The 18,044-nt window shown below is 39.3% G+C and overlaps 1 long non-coding RNA gene and 1 pseudogene across 1 annotated transcript; both read right to left on the bottom strand.

The window, feature by feature from the left end:
• LOC116048211 overlaps nucleotides 1-18,044 on the bottom strand; it is a 243,840-nt pseudogene that overhangs the window by 208,395 nt on the left and 17,401 nt on the right.
• On the bottom strand, nucleotides 277-5,703 carry LOC118493720. Its single transcript, XR_004895685.1, has 3 exons — nucleotides 5,645-5,703; nucleotides 2,649-2,694; nucleotides 277-401 (listed from the first exon to the last, which is right to left on the bottom strand). It is a non-coding gene; the product is annotated as an uncharacterized LOC118493720 (long non-coding RNA).

Below are 18,044 nucleotides of genomic sequence, written 5' to 3'. Positions count from 1 at the left end.
ATGTTGATTAATGTGCATTGTCCTAATCAAATAAACTTACAAACTACTACTACCTTTGTAACTCATAGTTAGACCGATATCGTGATGTGTTATGAAAGAATTGTCAGCAATATATTGATTATCGTAGAATTGCTGTATCGTGATATTAACGGTATTGTGAGCCGTGTACTGTATCATAATGTAAGGTACCCTGTGATCACCCCCTAATATATAAATGCAGTCTGTTAGCATTTACAGCTTGTTCTCGTCTGGTGGACAGTTGGAGATGGTCCTCTCACCTCTGAGCTTTGGTCTGGCTGTCATGTTCCCCACACAGAGTGGTTTTAGAGGGAGGAACTCCCTCCTCTCTGTCCTCACACTGACTCATAGCAGAGTCCACACCTTCATCTGGAGAGGAAACACTGAGAGCAGCATTCCAATCATTCATCAGCACATCATCACTCATTCATCCCTCACATCATTTCTTCTGGAAAAAAGCCAAATATCAGCAGCTCGTCCTCTGATTCGCTGCTTCTCTCTGTTTCATATCAGTGTCAGTTGAATCCTTTTGGCTTGTTGGACTGTTGCTCAGACTAAAGAAGCAGTTAGAAAACATGACTGAACTCTGGGAACTACTTCATCACATTTCATTCACTCAACATGGAGAACTGATCAACACATGGATCAATAGTGGTTTGTTATTGGACAGAGAAGATGCTGCTGGTTCTCATTGGTCAGTGGTGAGGATGAATCAGAGCAGTGGAAGCTGCCATCAGCTGCTCTACTTCTATCAGTCCACTAGGTGGGCTCATGGAGCTGTTTGGAGGATTAAACGGCTTCATAGAAATCAGAGCTGAATGTGACTTTGTGTGGCAAAAGTAAAAATCCGACTGCCCTGACACGGCTGTGTAACCATATTACTGACGTGGGTCTGCCGGTAAAACTACACTGTTCCAAAGATGGACACAGAAAGCACATCTGGATACTTCACCCCGTTTGTTCTCACCATGTTGTTTCATGCTGGCTCAATAAACGTGGACAAAACGGTGAATATATTACTTCATCTCCGTTTTTATTTTCGATCATATGCTGCATTAATTATGTCTTTTAAGTGAAACACTTATTATAAAGCACAGAGCTGTAGGCTGTTTCTTTTATGAAAGTTGTTAGTTGCAAATAGATTATTATCACGCTCACCCTCCTGTCCGCTCATATTTATCCACATGAATCCTGATTAGTATGATTGTATGAAAACAGACAATTCAAACAGCCCTTATCATGGCAGCCACTTAACGACTTCCGGGTCATTTCACTCCGTTACTCCGTTGCTAAACAAAAAGGACTATTGGACCGCAGCCCTGGATGATTCAAAAGAAGAAACCAGAGAAGCTGCAGAAATCAGCTGGAGGAGGTGTAGCTACTCACTGTGACCACTGGAGGTCCTCCCTCCAACTATTCTACTCCTGTCTGATATGCTTTTCCTCCTCTCTTTTCTTCCTTATCTCTTTCTCTACTCCTCCCTCTCTTCTCTCCTCCCCCCCTCATCTTCCCCTCTCTCTCTCTCTTTCTCTACTCCCTCTTTCTTTGCTCCCTCTCTCTTCTCTCCTTCTCTCCTTCCTCTCAGAGCAGTTTTCAGCTTGTAATTGTTTTCAATAAGAGTGAAATATATTACATTTCATCCACAGACAGAAGGGAAGTGAAGGGACAACTACAAACATGAACACGGTGATCGCTGCACAACTTGTCTATGAGAAAAACGGTGGAACATGTGTACGTTCAAAAGTTGTTTAAGTTGTGCAACAGAAAACTCAGATTGGACAGAGTCTAGCTAGCTGTCTGGATTTACCCTGCAGAGATCTGAGGAGGAGTTAACCATAGTCCTCATAAATCCACTGGAGGTTAGAACGCTAACACAAAGGAAGAGGAAGGGGACGGACATCCGGTTGAACTTCCAGCGGCAACAGAGCAATCCCTGAAGTGTGACGTCGTGGATATAGACTACCGTTTGAATAAAGAGACCAAAACACCATGGCAATATGTAATGCAATTGATTGAGCTTTCATTCCAATTTGAAATCAAAATAATTCAAACTAAATTTAACATTGCATTGCCAATTTGCATTTTGAATTCTCAATAGCAAAAATCGTATTCAAATTGAATAACATAATTGCAAATTGAATAGATAATTGCAAAATACATTGCTATTTGAATAAAGACACCAAAAAAGTTCCATATTTTAGATCTTCAAAATTACATAATCAATATCTGGAATAGTTTTCCAGTTGGAGTTCTTGGAGTTTCCCTTATCTTTCCCTCCCTCTCTCCTCTCTTCTCATCTCTCTTCTCTTCCCGTCCTCATCTTCCCCTCTCTCCCTTCTGTAAACTGGTTTTCCTTCGTTCCACCACTGACTGAAGTCAACACACCTTTACACTTTAATTTTGACTTGAGTTGTTTTTACAGCGAGGACTCGAAGCACACGAGGAAACAGGTTTTAAAATGTTGTCGGCTGACATGTTACGGAAGATAAATAGTCCAAAATCTATAGTTCTAAAAACAGTTTTGCCCGAAGTGTCTGTCTTTCAACAACCACACGTTCACCATCAATACAACAGTTTCTCCAACCACAACAATCAAAGACGTCATCTCAACCAATCACAGCTCCACTTACTCAACTTTCAGCCATGAACTTCATCATTGTGCAGCTCTCTTCTGTCCTCAGCAGGTATGTGCAAAAAAGGAGCTTCAACTGCAACTTCCAACAGACAAAGTGAAGTGACTCCGTTTCTTATCATTAACCAGAGTGTGTGTGTGCGTGTGTGTGTCCTCACTTCACAATGAAAGTATGCATTCTGACTGGTTGGACCACTAGTGGAGCCAGAAAAGAACCAATGTGGGTGTTCATCAAAAAAACTGGGTGTGTCACATTTGATGACGTTCCAACCCCACATATACCGGTAGATGCTCTATATGCTGGCAAGTGGTTTGATGCTTTTTGGTGTCTAAATTTTTGCTCCTCATTTGCATAAAGTTGAACCCAGGCTACTTTATGCAAATGAGGAGCGAGGGGCTCAGCTCATCACCTCTCAAAAACGTAAGAAAATATTTTAAACTGACCGTTGTTGATCTGAGATTCAGCAGCTGTAGCCTATTTCTCACATTAAATGTTTTCAGTAACCACATTTGGGTGAACAACTTTTTGTAAAATAAGAGAAAGTTTTCCAAACGAGCTGCCATGTTTGTCTGTTTTAAAATCCGGGAGCAAACAGCCCCAATCAGGTTGAACCATGGTGGTGGTAGGAGGGGGAAGGGATCAGAACCAGAGACATTCAAAAAGTGGCTGGTCACTGTTGATTTCTATAGAGAGGAGAAGTCCCTCCCCTTCCACTGGACCATCATGGGACCTTATTTCAGAAAAAATATGTTCAGTGATGAACAGAGAGAGACAAATATTTATTTTGATCCCATTTGAATTGAGCCATGAATTACACATATGATGTTTGTTAGTTTAAAAGATAATTTAGTCATTTTTGTCATTTTGTGTAGTCTGTGAAATACGGCATTAGAAAGACTCCACACTTCAATGTGTCATGGCTAATTTCTCTCTGAAGCTACGACGCCTGTGTGTTTGGTAGCGGGATGTAACGTTACTCACACAAGCAAAGGATTTGCCGTTTCTTATCATTAACCAGAGTGTGTGTGTGTCCCCACTTCACTATGAAAGTATGTATTCTGACTGGTTGGACCACTAGCGGAGCCAGAAAAAACTAATGTGGGTGTGCATCATATATACTGGGTGTGTCACATTTGATGACATTCCAACCCCACATATACCGGTAAATGTGCTGTATGCTGCCAAGTGGTTTGATGCTTTTAGGTGTCTAAATATTTTGTCATAATAATTGTTAGCGCCACAGCTAAGCAAGTGGGTGTTTGAGCTATGAAATTGTGAAATGTGGAGGAGCAGCCCTGCCCGTAGTACTGAAACAAAGAGAGAGCCAGACAGACAGACAGACAGACAGACAGAGAGACAGACAGACAGAACATGTCCTGATTTCTAGGTCCTGATCAGAGCAGTTTTTAGCTTGTAATTGTTTTCAATTAGAGTGAAATATATTCCATTTCATCCACACACAGAAGGGAAGTGAAGGAACAACTACAATCATGAACCCGGTGATCGCTTGTCTATGTAATCGTTGTTCTCCTTACAAGATGTAAGAGGCCAAAGGAATGGAAAGCTGTTTTAACATTTATTAGCTAGACAGGATATTTATTGCAGATATCTATAATTTAATTATTCCTAGTCAATGAGAACATTTCTTATATCCACAACTTCATTCTTCCTGTCAAGAATCAACATACTAGATCGACAGAAGTATTACTAGGAAGAACTTTAATTTTAGATATATATCTACAATACAATATCCATGATAAGTTATTCATAAAATGTTAGCTATCCAAAATTAGCATTTTTATAAGTCATAATGCCAGTTGTGGATGTCATTAATTACATTTATAGTCCAAATGTATTATAGTATGGAAGTTCTTTGGCCTCTTTATTCAAATAACAACGCATTTTGCAATTGTCAATTCAATACCCAAACTGACAATGCATTCCTCAATTTCGTTTTAATTTTTTGACTTCAAATATTGCCAGGGTGTTTTGGTCTCTTTATTCAAATGGTGATTCAATGTGCCAGGGAAACATTTGACTTATTTATCGGTTGGCTCTCTGTCTCGTAACGTTAATTCCCCGCTGCTTGTTTGTCCGTTACTGCAAAACCTCACCTCCAGGACTTTCTGGAAGTTGGTGTATAGGTTACCATGGCAAAAGTAAACATGAAAAAGGTAAGTGATGTCCTAAATAAAGACCCACCTTGATGAGGTTGAACTGTCATTTTGAAATGGAGAAACAAAAATAGAGTGGTGACATAGATGTAAATGTAATGCTATCAGCTGGGTGCTGTTTCTCTGGAACATTGAATTACCATTTATTCACTCAAATTCATTCAAAGTCTAAATAATTCAAACTAAATTTAACATTGCATTGCCAATTTGTATATTAAATTCTCAATTGCAAAATGCATATTCAAATTGAATAACATAATTGCAACTTTAATTGATAATTGCAAAATACATTGCAATTTGAATAAAGACACCAAAAAAGTTCCATAGATATTCCAAATTACTTAATGGATCTATGGAATAATTTTCCAGTTGGCGTTCTTGGAGTTCCCCCTCATCTTCCCCTTCCCTCCTCATCATTCCCTCCCTCTCTCCTCTTCTCCTCATTTTCCCCTCCCTCTCTCCTCTCTTCCCTCTCTTCCCCTCCCTCTCTCTCCTCCTCCTCCCTCATCTTCCCCTCCCTCCCTTCTGTAAACTGGTTTTCCTTCGTTCCACCACTGACTGAAGTCAACTCACCTTTACACTTTAATTTGGACTGGAGTTGTTTTTCCAGCAAAGACTCAAAGCACACGAGGAAACATGTTTTAAAATGTCGTTGTCTGACATGTTATGAAAGATAAATAGTAAAAAATCTAGAGTTATAAAAAACTGTTTTGCCCGAAGTGTCTGTCTTTAAACAATCACATGTTCACCATCAATTCAACCGTTTCTTCAACCACCACAATCAAAGACATCATCTCAACCAATCACAGCTCCACTTACTCAACTTTCTGTCCTCAGCAGGTCTGTGTAGAAAAGGAGCTTCAACTTCAACATCCAACAGACAAAGTGAAGTGACGTGTTTCTTATCATTGACCAGAGTGTGTGTCTGTCTGTGTGTGTGTGTGTGTGTGTGTGTGTGTGTGAGTGTGTGTGTGCGTGTCCTCACTTCACAATGAAAGTATGCATTCTGACTGGTTGGACCACTAGTGGAGCCAGAAAAGAACCAATGTGGGTGTTCATCAAAAAAACTGGGTGTGTCACATTTGATGACGTTCCAACCCCACATAGCAGCAGCTGTAGACTATTTCTCACATTAAATGTTTTCAGTAAACACATTTGGGTGAACTACTTTTTGTTTCAGTTTCAGTTTCATGTATTTGTCTCTGTCTCTGTGTGCTCGGCCAGCGGGCGGCGGCAATCTGAAATGGAATGAAGCCCACTCACGGCAGACAGCAGAAACACAGGAGTCAAACATGTCCACCCACCCACCCCGGAAGAACTACAAGTGCACAAGCTTTGTAACAGGTTCTGGGGCCCGTCTATAGTGGGAGGTGTAGTTGTTAAACATATTGGTATATTTCTCATAATTAGAGGTTAGCAGTGTAGAATTTTGGATAAACCCTGGGTTTCTTTGGGATGGGGAACACACTGGTGTCATCAGATTTTAAAAATCTAATTGTTGAATAGGTGAAAATAGCTTATTACCATATTTGACAATGCTTACAGTGGGTAAACTTTGGTGACCATAGCTACATGACAGCTGAGGTCCAGAGCTTTCTATAACAGCTGGTCTTATGTGTGTAGCACCTTCTGTTGCTAAATGACAAGTCTTCAAAGATGTACTAGGTTCAAGGTCCAGAGGTAAATATTTCAAAGCAGGAGTAATGTATCCTCTTCAGACTGACATATGTTACTGTCCAGGTTGAGAAGTTTCCAATGATGTCTTTGCTATAGTCCTACGACAACGTTTCAATTTTTACATATCATGGAGACCACTTTGCAGGTGATACTTTATTGTCCCCAGAGGGATATCTGCCTTGAGTTCAAATGCTTCACACATAACACTTATCATACAGCTGACATATACTTACAATAATAACATAAACAAAGTGATATACAGCCAGACTGAGGCACATTATCAGCCACAATCTATCACCTTTCACAAACAGTGACAAGACCTACACACAACCCTATATACGCTATGTACAGCACTTTGGTCAGCGCGATCTGTTTTTAAATGTGCTATAGAAATAAACTTTACTTACTTACTTATTTACTATATGCATTATATCATGAAGCTATTCCACAACCAGCCTTAAGCAACGTTATTTAAAGTTTTAATTGAGGTAAATCCAAATTAGGCCTATAGTTTAGAAATATTTAGTTTACATTGGGGTGCCAGCAGAAGATAAGAGCTACTTGGCATGGAGAATAAAGATAGATCAGACCATATTCTCTGTGCTTGCCTGGAGAGACTGGTTTCTATTCCTCTCCAAAACCTTCATGACAGTCATCTGACAACCAAACTTTAAATGAGATGTTTTTAGATATTGTCATGCTTTCTGACATATGAATATGCTCTGTAATGCAGCCTTGTATAACATAAACCCTCTGATTCACCGTGTCTGCTCTGAATGATAACACACACTTTGAACGCGGGCCTTCCAGCCAGGTGTTGTCCACATGAACACCAAGGTGCCTATAGGAGCAGAGCCCATTGATTGGTTCATCATTTATGACCTCTGATACCCTCTGACCCATGTCACAACCAACTCAGTTTGTGAAAAAAAATGCCAAAACACATGTTGTAGATGTACACAAACAAAGCTACATCTCTGTGAACAAAAACCTCAGCAACAATCTGCTTATCCTTTTAATTTCCTGAAATGCTTCCTAAAACTAGTCCCTTCTTAATTTTGAAGGCTATATGGCTACAAGCTGTAACCACGGTGATTGATATGAGGATCATCTTATGAATATAATAGTTAATATGTTAGGCCTACCATAAATTGATATTTCAAAAAAGTCAGTTATTTGCTCATTTTGTTTCTCTGTTCTGTGCACCATCCAATATTACCAGGTTCATATTGTGGAATCTGTTCTGTATGTGAATGCAGAACAGTAATGTGTATTCTGTGAATGATAAATGGTGCTAATAAAATTCAATTGAATTGAATTCAGTCATTTATTCAAAACAACTAAAAGTGCAGTGTGATGTTAAATCAAAGTAAGTCCCACACATACATATGCTCATGTTTTTTTTCCCTTTAGTCTTTACTATTAACATTCATCAACCACAAAATTAGAAAATTGCATTTTTAAATGACGATACATGGAAAATAAGATAAAAAATGCTTCTCTTTGTAAGTAGTTTATTTTTTGTTTTTAACAATGGAACAAGTCAAAACAAATGCAAATAAGTCAAACATAAGCATAAAACACTATTTTTTCATTATTGGTATATTTATTGTACAAATTCTAACGTAGGCTACAACGTGTAGCATACTTTCACAGTAATTACTACGTCACTTCCGGAGTCTTCAGCTGATTGTTTTAAACGTTATTATGGTGTATAACTTACTAGAACAAAACAGAGCAACGTGTTAAAGCTGGTAACTAAACCACTGATTATATATATGTACATTGAAGTGATACTGGCGTTAAAGATCCGCTGATCGCTGTCTGATTCTCTGAAATGAATGCAATATTGCATTGTGGGATTGCATTGTGGGAAATCGGCTTTGCATGCGCCCAGCTCGGATCATATCGTGTTTTGTCTTACAGCATACTGTAATAATTCACCGATAATAAGACCAAAATAATATTAAAATAAAGAAATGCATAATATCTAAATATATGTTGCTAGATGTAGCGTTATATTTTTAAAAATATCACTAAACAATAAAGCAATCCAGCTTCCCTGGCCGAAATAGACCAAAATAATAACATTAAAAGAAATACAAATAAACCATGATAAGATCTGGTGAATAAATGTTGATTAAAACAGCGGTTATTGGGCTAAAAATACCAATAATAGCAAAGCTATACAGCTTCTCTGCGGCAGCCCGACTGGCAGAAAGAAACGTGCTGTGAACAGGGAATCTGTGCGTAGACCACAGATGATGCCTGTCATTGACTTACATAGGCATCGGATCCGTGGGCCCGTCACAGAATTTTCGGCGATTCCGTGAAACTGCCACAGATTTTGAGTTAAGGGGCCATGTTCATTTCATGGAATTCTGTGAGATCAGGTTGATTAAGTTGGGATATTCATTTCAAAATTAGTCTTTTAACCAATTTATAAATCAATAAATTAACTTTTACTTTTTACTTTTTATGAGTTAGACAGACAATGACTTTATCAATAAATGGAAGGGATTTATTAATCAGAAAATCAGAAGAATAGAGTAGAACAACATAACTATAACTAAGGCAGCAGAAATGAATTAGATATGAACACAGACTACCTGTTGAAGTCAAACTATTAGTGATGGGAAAATGATTTGAAAAACTAGAAGAAAAATGGAAAACTTAGGAAGAAGACTAATGAATGAATTTTAACTGAATGTAACCTGACTAGCAGAAGACTCAGAATGAGACATCAACTTGAAATCAATCAGCATGTTTGATCTAGCCTACTTGTGTCAGGTTTGTCTCTCTGGTCTCTGATGGCGGCTCACAGAAAGAGCAAAGGTTTGGTCCTCTGATGATCTGTGTCCACCTGCAGGAGGAATCAACGAGCCACGTCCTCACTGGCCATCCAAGAGGAGACAAACATTTATTTTGATCCTGTTTGAATTGAGCCATGAATTACACATATGTTTGTCAGTTTAAAAGATAACTTAGCAAGTCAAGAAACCCTCAGCTTGTGAGGCTTGTGAAAAAACATCATCATCATCACCCTGGATGGACCTAGGAGAATGTGCTGAAAATAATGCAACATTATGTTATTCCAATATGGTTATAGTATCACATTTATTTGTCATGTCAGTGGAATATAAAATCAGGTTTTACTCTCTAAGTTTGGAGACAGTAGTTTTGGTTTTGCTTCGGCCAAACACACTAAATGTTCCAGAGTTTCCCCAGAGATAGAAACCAGAATTTAAGTCTTTCATTTTCTATGGAGGTTTATAAAAAAGATGTGTGGTCTCCTCCTTTCTCCCGTGAAGTTTTTGAATGTTAATTTGCTCTTTTGTTTAGAAGAACAACTTACAGAACATAGATGGTAATGTGGGACAGACATCACAGACATTGATTAATAAGAGATGGAGGAAAGGAAATTATTAGACAGAGACACATTTTTATTGACTTACTTTTATGTTATGCAGTCTTTTTATTGTCTTTTTTATTGTCTTTTGACCCTATCGCCTGCTAATTTAATTTTGTTTATTGAATTGTCACTTTTTCTGTCCTTTAAAGCTGCCCCATCTTCTGTTTTACTATTACAGTGGTGTGTACATAATGTGTGTTGATTTGTATTTGCTTTTGTTTCTTCTGTTAAAGCACTTTGTAAACTATTGTTTTTAAAGGTGCTATACAACTAAGGTTATTGTTATTGTTTACATCCCAAATATTCTCTGATTCCAGGTTCTCAAACTGTGAGGATTTTTCTTTGTCATATATAATAAACTGAATATATTTGAGATGGAATCAGTGTTGACAGAGACTAATCAGCATCAGTGTCCTCCAAAGGAACAGATATTCAGAGCTCCATTAGTGCGTGACATTGCTCAGACTGTTGAACATACAGATGTCATGTTCTGCTTCAGCTCCTCCACAGTTTGGTCCTTGAACAAGGACTTTAAATCTGTGTGACCACCTCAGGAGCTCCAGCTTCAGATGTGTGTGTGTGATACAGATACACACACACATCAGGAGACACATGTTCTCTCTCTCTATCAAAGATCACTTCTTGTATTAATATAAAATCAAATCTCAAAGCATGTGTCTCCTTCTGTGTCTGGTTTGTCTTTTATCTGTCTTTGGATGACAAAATAAAACATTATCATCAACACATTAAACTAATTCCAGGGATTAAAAGGGAATGAATACTCTGTGTGTGGTTTGAAGAATGCATGCAGCCAGAGGGAAATCCTCTCTCTGTACCTCAATGCAGATGCTTCCTGCTGATAGTGAAGTTAGACTTTAGGTAAGCTGCACCTGCAGTACAGCTGCTGGCTGAATGAGAAACTGCAGAGCGGCATGAGGACATTTAAACACACAGCAGCAGGACAGGGGACAGTTGGACTCACCTGACTGCAGACAGGACACTCTGTGGAAGAAGGGGATGAATAATCCTGATTATCCATGATCTCCAGGCGCGTAACTATCAGTAAGCAGGGTAAGCGGTGTTTACGGGCCCAGACCAATCAGGGGCCCGCCCGACTGGAAGATATTGATTGACAGCCGGGGGCCCCTATCGCATATACATCACTCGCGACCGGGCCCTTTCACTTTGACTGTAACAGCTAGGTTTCTGCTCAATGGTGTGTCCCTCTTTAAGAATGTCATCCAACTATATAAATACATATATAAAGTAATTAAGCGAATTTATTTGAATAAATTCGCAACAACATATTTTACTGATCATTAAATACATGTTTGAAACGAACAATGATGGATTTGGATTTAATTTGTTTAGAATTGTGACGGGGATTGTGGGATATGGTAAGTGAACATGCGTATTGCGTGCAAAACAGTAAAAACATTGAACGTGAGACAGACAATGTCGATATGGAGGTCGTCGTCAAATTACAAACACAAAAGTGGCTTTCAAAAGAGAAAATGAAAAGAGGAATTGGAGAAAGCAAGGAGTAAAATACCAAAAATAGGAAGCTTCTTTAAAAAGATAGCACAGGAGGGGGAGAGTGAATCACCTGCAGCGACCGTTGGCAGCAGCAGCTGCAGCTCCCTGGCTAATGCTAGCACCAGTGGATCAAGCAGCATCGATGTAGAAGGGGAAAATGTTGAAGAAGGGAGTGAGGCACCCGCTGCCAGACTAACACTAACACTAGCGGGTCATCCGACGACAGCATTGAGGAGAACGAGGTAGATTCTATGCCCATCACTGCTAATATATCCTCTTTGCATGAGTATCCAACCGACATGGGTCATTATCCTGAGTGTCTAGACTCACATGTCAAACGTTATATATTACCTACGGGGTCCTGCCAACCTACTGGCCCTTTCCCACGGGATCCCGCACAGGATAACCGCTCCTTTACTACGGCATATTACCTTTACAAAACATAGTCTGGTTTGGAGATACCGAGGACATGGCTGTGCTACTCCCCCACACTAGATGTAGCCTACTGCCAGCCCTGTTGGCTTTTTGCCAAGTCAACATGGAAAACAAATACCTGGCGTAATTTATCAAAGAAAATTCAACAACACGAGTCATCCACTCTACATAAAGCTGCATGTGTGACAATGCGACCATTGGCGTCAGAATGGAACTATGGATAAGGATATGGAGAGGGACATACTTCATGAGGCCAGCTTTTGGAGACAGGTACTACACCGTGTGATTGACGTTACGCTCACTTTAGCTATGAACAACATTCCCTTTAGAGCACATAGGGAAAAAATAGGGGAAATGAACAATGGTAATTTCCTTTCTGTCATTGAGCTCCTGGCAATTACGACCCAGTGCTTAAAGATCTGATTAGCCGCCCTGCTCGCTCAATCAAGTACCTAAACCCACTGATACAAAATGGTCCTCACGTTACGATGCAGTAACCGCTCTGATGATGAACTGTTTTTTCAAGCAAACAGGCTGGTGGAGATTTACAGTGATGACATTACCACTGATTTCCCAATGCAATTGTTATCATTCCGTGCATGCTTGAAAGACAGTATCTCATAAATGAAAACAGTGCAACAGCTGACAAAGATGCTGATCGTCGAGAACAGCTGCATCACTGCGAGTTTCGGGGAGGTTTGCACTGTTTTCATGCTTTTTCTGACCATCCCAGTTACAGTGGCCTCTGCAGAGCGTTCTTTTTCAAAACTGAAACTGATAAAAAGATATCTCAGGAGCTCAATGGGACAGAGTCGTCTCTCTGGACTTACCATACTGTCAATTGAGAGTGCCCGTGCACGCCATCTGGATCTTGAGGATTTAATCCACAACTTTGGACAGAGGAAAGCCCGGAAAATGCCGTTATAATGTAAGTGAGCATCTTTTTTCATGTATTTAGACCTAGGCCTATGTGTGTGTAGTCATAGCAGTGAGTAACAATGTGTTATAGTGTGCTGTCACCAGCAGTGTTTTTTCATGTGTTATGGTGCGCCGTCACCAGCAGTGTTTTTTCATGTGTTATGGTGCGCCGTCACCAGTGTTTTGTTTTTGTTGTGGTGCGCGTAGGCTATTTCTGATTTCGTCAGTCATCTCATCTCTTATATGCTGTGTCTCTATGATCCTATCCTGTCCTATTCATTGTAGCCTGCTTGTGGACATTGCGTCATCACGTGCTGTAGTAGAGGGCCCGCCTTGATAATCCTGCTTAGGGGCCTGGTGTTGGCTCATTACGCTGCTGATGATCTCCATGCATCCTCTTTCATTTAAGCCCCGATGTGCAGAGTCACCACCACTCTCCTCTCACCATCACTGTCAAGCCGCTGGGAATAAAACACACTTCCTGTCAGAAAATTCATGGGCGTCAGTTTGGTTTGAAATGCGCTGGGGACAGAGACGCATTCGGAAGTACATTTCCATAAGTGCTGGGTACAATGACGCATTCATTTTTTTTTTTCTCTTTCGTGCAGGTCATGTTTTGAAAGACGCTGTCCTGTAGCTTATTAATGAATAAAAACGTGGTTTAATGTACGTAAACAATGATCAATGATTACCAAATTTCCCTCTCATATTGCTCCTCATTACCACTGAAAACTGTCAAAAAATCTAACCCAAACTCCAATTATTATGGACATTATCTGACATTAAGAGTTTCTGCTTCACATTTTCAGCAGGGCAGCGGAGCGGCTGTGGGTTGACTCCCCACGGTTCTCATGGGCTTTATAAGTCCTAACATGAAAAGGCTTAACATGGTTTAATGTACCTAAACATCGATCAATCATCACCACATTTCTGGTTTGAATTTTTGACAGTTTTCAGTGGTTATGAGGAGCAATATGAGAGAGAAATTTTGTAATCATTGATCATTGTTTAGGTACAAGCTTTTTCCTCGCCATAGGCACCAATGAAGAAGACAACGCTAATGTGAGATAACTTCTATAATCGTTGGATTTGACAGGCGTAAGTGTTCATTACAAGATATGGCCATGAGAAATTTGGTGATCATTGATCGTTGTTTAGGTACATTAAACAACGATAAGCTTTTTCACATTAATGTCCCGACAGGCAGTGTTGTGAACAGAGAGCGTGCAGCCAGCACAGCAGCAGAGCGGCTGTGTCTGTGTGTGTGTGCGTGTGTGTGTCTGTGTCTGCCCTGTAGGGACAGAGATTGTTGTGGATTTTTTGGCATCTGTCGCTCAAGAATTATACGTGTTATGGACTTTTTTTAAAACTAAATTGAGCTTGAGGTTTTAAAAAAAAGTGGTGGGTACAAAATGACTCATGACGAAATCTGGTAGGTACGCGTACCCATCGTCCCCACCTTCCCCACCGAAATCGATGCCTATGAGAAAATTCTAAATAAAACTACTATTCACCAACCCAGGTTGCAACATGTTTTAGTACTACAACCTAACATACACAGCCAGCAGGTACACAGCAATACATTTCTTTCCACCAAATCCACTAGTCTGTGCATTACTGTCAATAACAAGAATCTAAGGCTGTCAAAATAACGCGTTAATTTCGATTAATTAATCTGAGAAAAAATAACGCTTTAAAAAAAATAACGCAGATTAATCCATTCCATATTGACGTTTGACCCGGAGCCGTTCTAGCCACCATTGGACTGTAAAATGAAGGAGGGAGACGAGAATGTGCTGTCTGGATCATTAATTGGAACCGCTGCACGTGACGCTAGTTAACACTATACTCAACAGCAGCTAACGTTAGCCTCCCATTAGCTAGTAGCTGGATTAAAAACAGTTACAATGCTGACAGCTAACTCTAAACGGTGTAAAGTTTGACTGTGTTTTACTGTAGAGGATTCAACACCGGTATGTAACAATCTGCAGCTGCCGTCGGAAAAACAACACAGATGGTGCGTTCAATGAAACTGGTAAACTACAGTCTTGTGGTGCATTTGAAGTTATTGTAAATGTCATTTTCCCATCTGGTGGTTGTTTTTGTCGTTGAACAGCAATTTACTAGTGAAATAAGTTATTGTTATACATTATTATTAAATCATTTAATTTTGACCATATGGCCTTAGCAATAAACAAGCCGTTCTTTAATGTCACCAACTGTTGTTTAGTACCCTTTTTTTTTCTTTTCTTTTTTTACTTTCTGAAAAGGAATCGGTTCAGGCACCGTTAATTATGTATGCGATTAATTTCGATTAATTAATCACAGAGTATGTAATTAATTAGATTACATTTTTTAATCGATTGACAGCCCTAAAGAATTCAGATATATATTTAACGTCTGTAATTTGAAAAACTCAAAGGCTAGGCTGCAAAGGCTGACAATGACAATCTTTTCAGGACTTTTAGTAGAGGTCATGACGTAAGTAAAGCTAACTGGGTCATTGTTAGACTTTACAATTTGTAATGTGTTAGGGGGGTGCAGTCTTATTTTGACATTGGCAGAGACTGCTGAAATAAGACTGCACCCCCGTAACACATTACATAACATTAAATATGAATCTGATTTGTTTTTATTGACAAGTATCTTTACACAGATGAGTGGATTTGGTAAAATAAAAAAGTATTGCTGTGTCTTCACGTCGGGTGCAGTCCTATTTTTATCTATTCTTTTGATGGTCAAAAAACACAAACAATCACAACACTGGAACAACTAGTTATCAGGGGTCAGGGAAAAATCGATACAGCAATATTTTCTGTGACGATACTGTATCGATACATAGACGCTGAATATTGATCTATTATTATATATGTGTTGGTCAGTTTGTCTTCTTGACAATCCTATTTTGCAGCAATAAAATTGAAGTGAGAAGAAACAGACACATTTATCTTTTTAGATGAAACAGATGTTTGACAAAGTTTCCTTTTGGGGACATCATTTGAAATTGGGAAAAATGTGTTGGAAAAAAAGGTAATACATTGTAATATATCGCAGAATATTGCAATATGTTTAAAACCACAATAACATCGTATCATGACAAAAGTCGTATCGTAAGGTGATTCCCACCCCTACTAGTTAATACATAGATCATTAATCAGCAAGTATTTAGCTTATTTATTTTAATCAGTTAACTTAAAATAGGTTCATGAACATATTTGTTATACTGTTTAACACGTTTTATTGTAATTTTCTACCACCATAAAAAACAACGATCAGCAGAACCACCATTGAGGTTAACTTGTGTTTCGTTGCTCATTTAGTCCAAACTTATTAATTTAATTCCACTTGAATTCATGTCATGGAAATGTATCTGTACCAAACTCTTGCATAGTAAACTGGGTTTGGACGGCCCTGTCCATGGTGAGTATTTATAAACCTTACTCACCCTTTGGGTTGCTCTTTTATTTTGAAGGTAACTTCCCTGTTTCCTGTCCAGTCAGTGGCTAACTGTGGCTAGCTTGGTGCAGCTCTCCTTCAGCTCGCCGCCGTGAACAATGTTCTTTTTCTCCAGAGACATTTCCAGGACAGGACACCGGGCAGCAGCCGGGATGTATCGACCGCTTGTCAGGTCAAGATGAATATCTTCTTCTCCCATTACGGTCCTGAATGATGCAAGATAAACACTGAAACATGTCTGTTTAGTTCCATCTCCCCGCCACCAAACTCCATAAATCTAACAGTATAATGTTGCTGGACATACAGGCATGTGTAAACATTGTTAAACATGACAAAAAGGAGGAAGAATTATGACCAAGAAGGTCTTAAAAAGTCAAGTCCAGGCACTCAAGGTTGGTTGCAAAAACTTATAAAAAAAAAAAGCCTTTATTAAATAGGACGACATTAAAAATACACCAACGCGTGTCGGCTTGAGCCTTCCTCAGGGTGTAGTGACACAAAGGGAACATCAGAGCGATTATAGCTTGCAGGTGTGTATAGGTGAGAGCATGATATGCTCACCCTGGCCTCCAGGGGCATAACACCACAAACCCAATACACAACACATGGTACAAAATGCAGCACTTAGGCCCCCATCTTCAATTAAGCCAAATGCAGAGTACAGCCAGCAAAACATGGCAACATGGTCCGTGTACTTGGTGGCCAACGGATTTTCGTTTTGAAAGGAAAAAAACAAAAACGAAAAACGGCCAGTTTCCCAATTACCATTAGTAAATAGGAAAACAAAAAACGGAAAACAACCCATTATTCGTTTTTTGTTTTGATATTAAAAAACGGAAAACGAAAAACAATCTCGTTATCCGATTGTCTTTGATGTATTTGTAGATGGAACTCGGAAATTAAAATATGTGTGTATAAGTCGTATTCCTTAATTTTGCATTGGTATTTTTTCGTGACCCGGAAGTTACTCCCACAACGCCAAGACCCGCCCTTCAATAGCATTTATTGGCCAGTACCGCCTGTAAGATCCGTTCTGTGCATGCGCATAATTATGTAGTAGAAAACTAACAATGTCTATGTGCGATTTACAGTCTATGTTTGTACCATGTGTCAACCATGGATGTATTAAGAGAACACTTTAACACTTTACGACCAAACATTACAACTTTTTTATTAAATCTTTTTTTATTAAATCATTATCATACAATAGTCATAGCTACAAACATTCGAAACTTGTCACTGATCCAAAACCGTGTAGCGACGTCGTTGTTGTGTTGTTTACCTTAATGTTTTTACCTTTAATACTTCGTCTTGACTAATAACCATAGACTGTCTATTATTAATGCGATGAAGTGTAAACGTACATAAGTGTCCTTTTGAAGATGGGATGACAGCTCTCCCAGCCACCACTGCTGTCTACCACTATAGTAGCTACATGCCAACGGCAGTAAACACTATAGTAGCTACATGCTAACGGTCATTTTAGCTGGCAATGTTGTTAAATTCTCCCCAATTCCGGGTCACATTCCTGCTGAAACATGTCCGATTGTGTAGTGTTTGGTTCAGAAGCCTTTATCTGTGATTTTTGACGTTAGAAAGTGCTGCTTCGTTCCACTACAATCTAACGTTAGCATACTCATAGCTAACTATTGTAGCTGCATGCTAACGTGACATAGCGGAGCATATAGCTAGCTATGTACGTATGTAGCAGGACTTTGTAACCTTTCTAACCCTAACCCTTTCCGTTTTTTGTTTTCCTATTTACTAATGGTAATTGGGAAACTG

Source organism: Sander lucioperca, chromosome 2, assembly GCF_008315115.2.
Source record: "Sander lucioperca isolate FBNREF2018 chromosome 2, SLUC_FBN_1.2, whole genome shotgun sequence".
Classification (NCBI taxonomy): domain Eukaryota; kingdom Metazoa; phylum Chordata; class Actinopteri; order Perciformes; family Percidae; genus Sander; species Sander lucioperca.
Note: the sequence above shows the minus strand (reverse complement) of the source record. Positions and strands in the feature narration are given on the sequence as shown.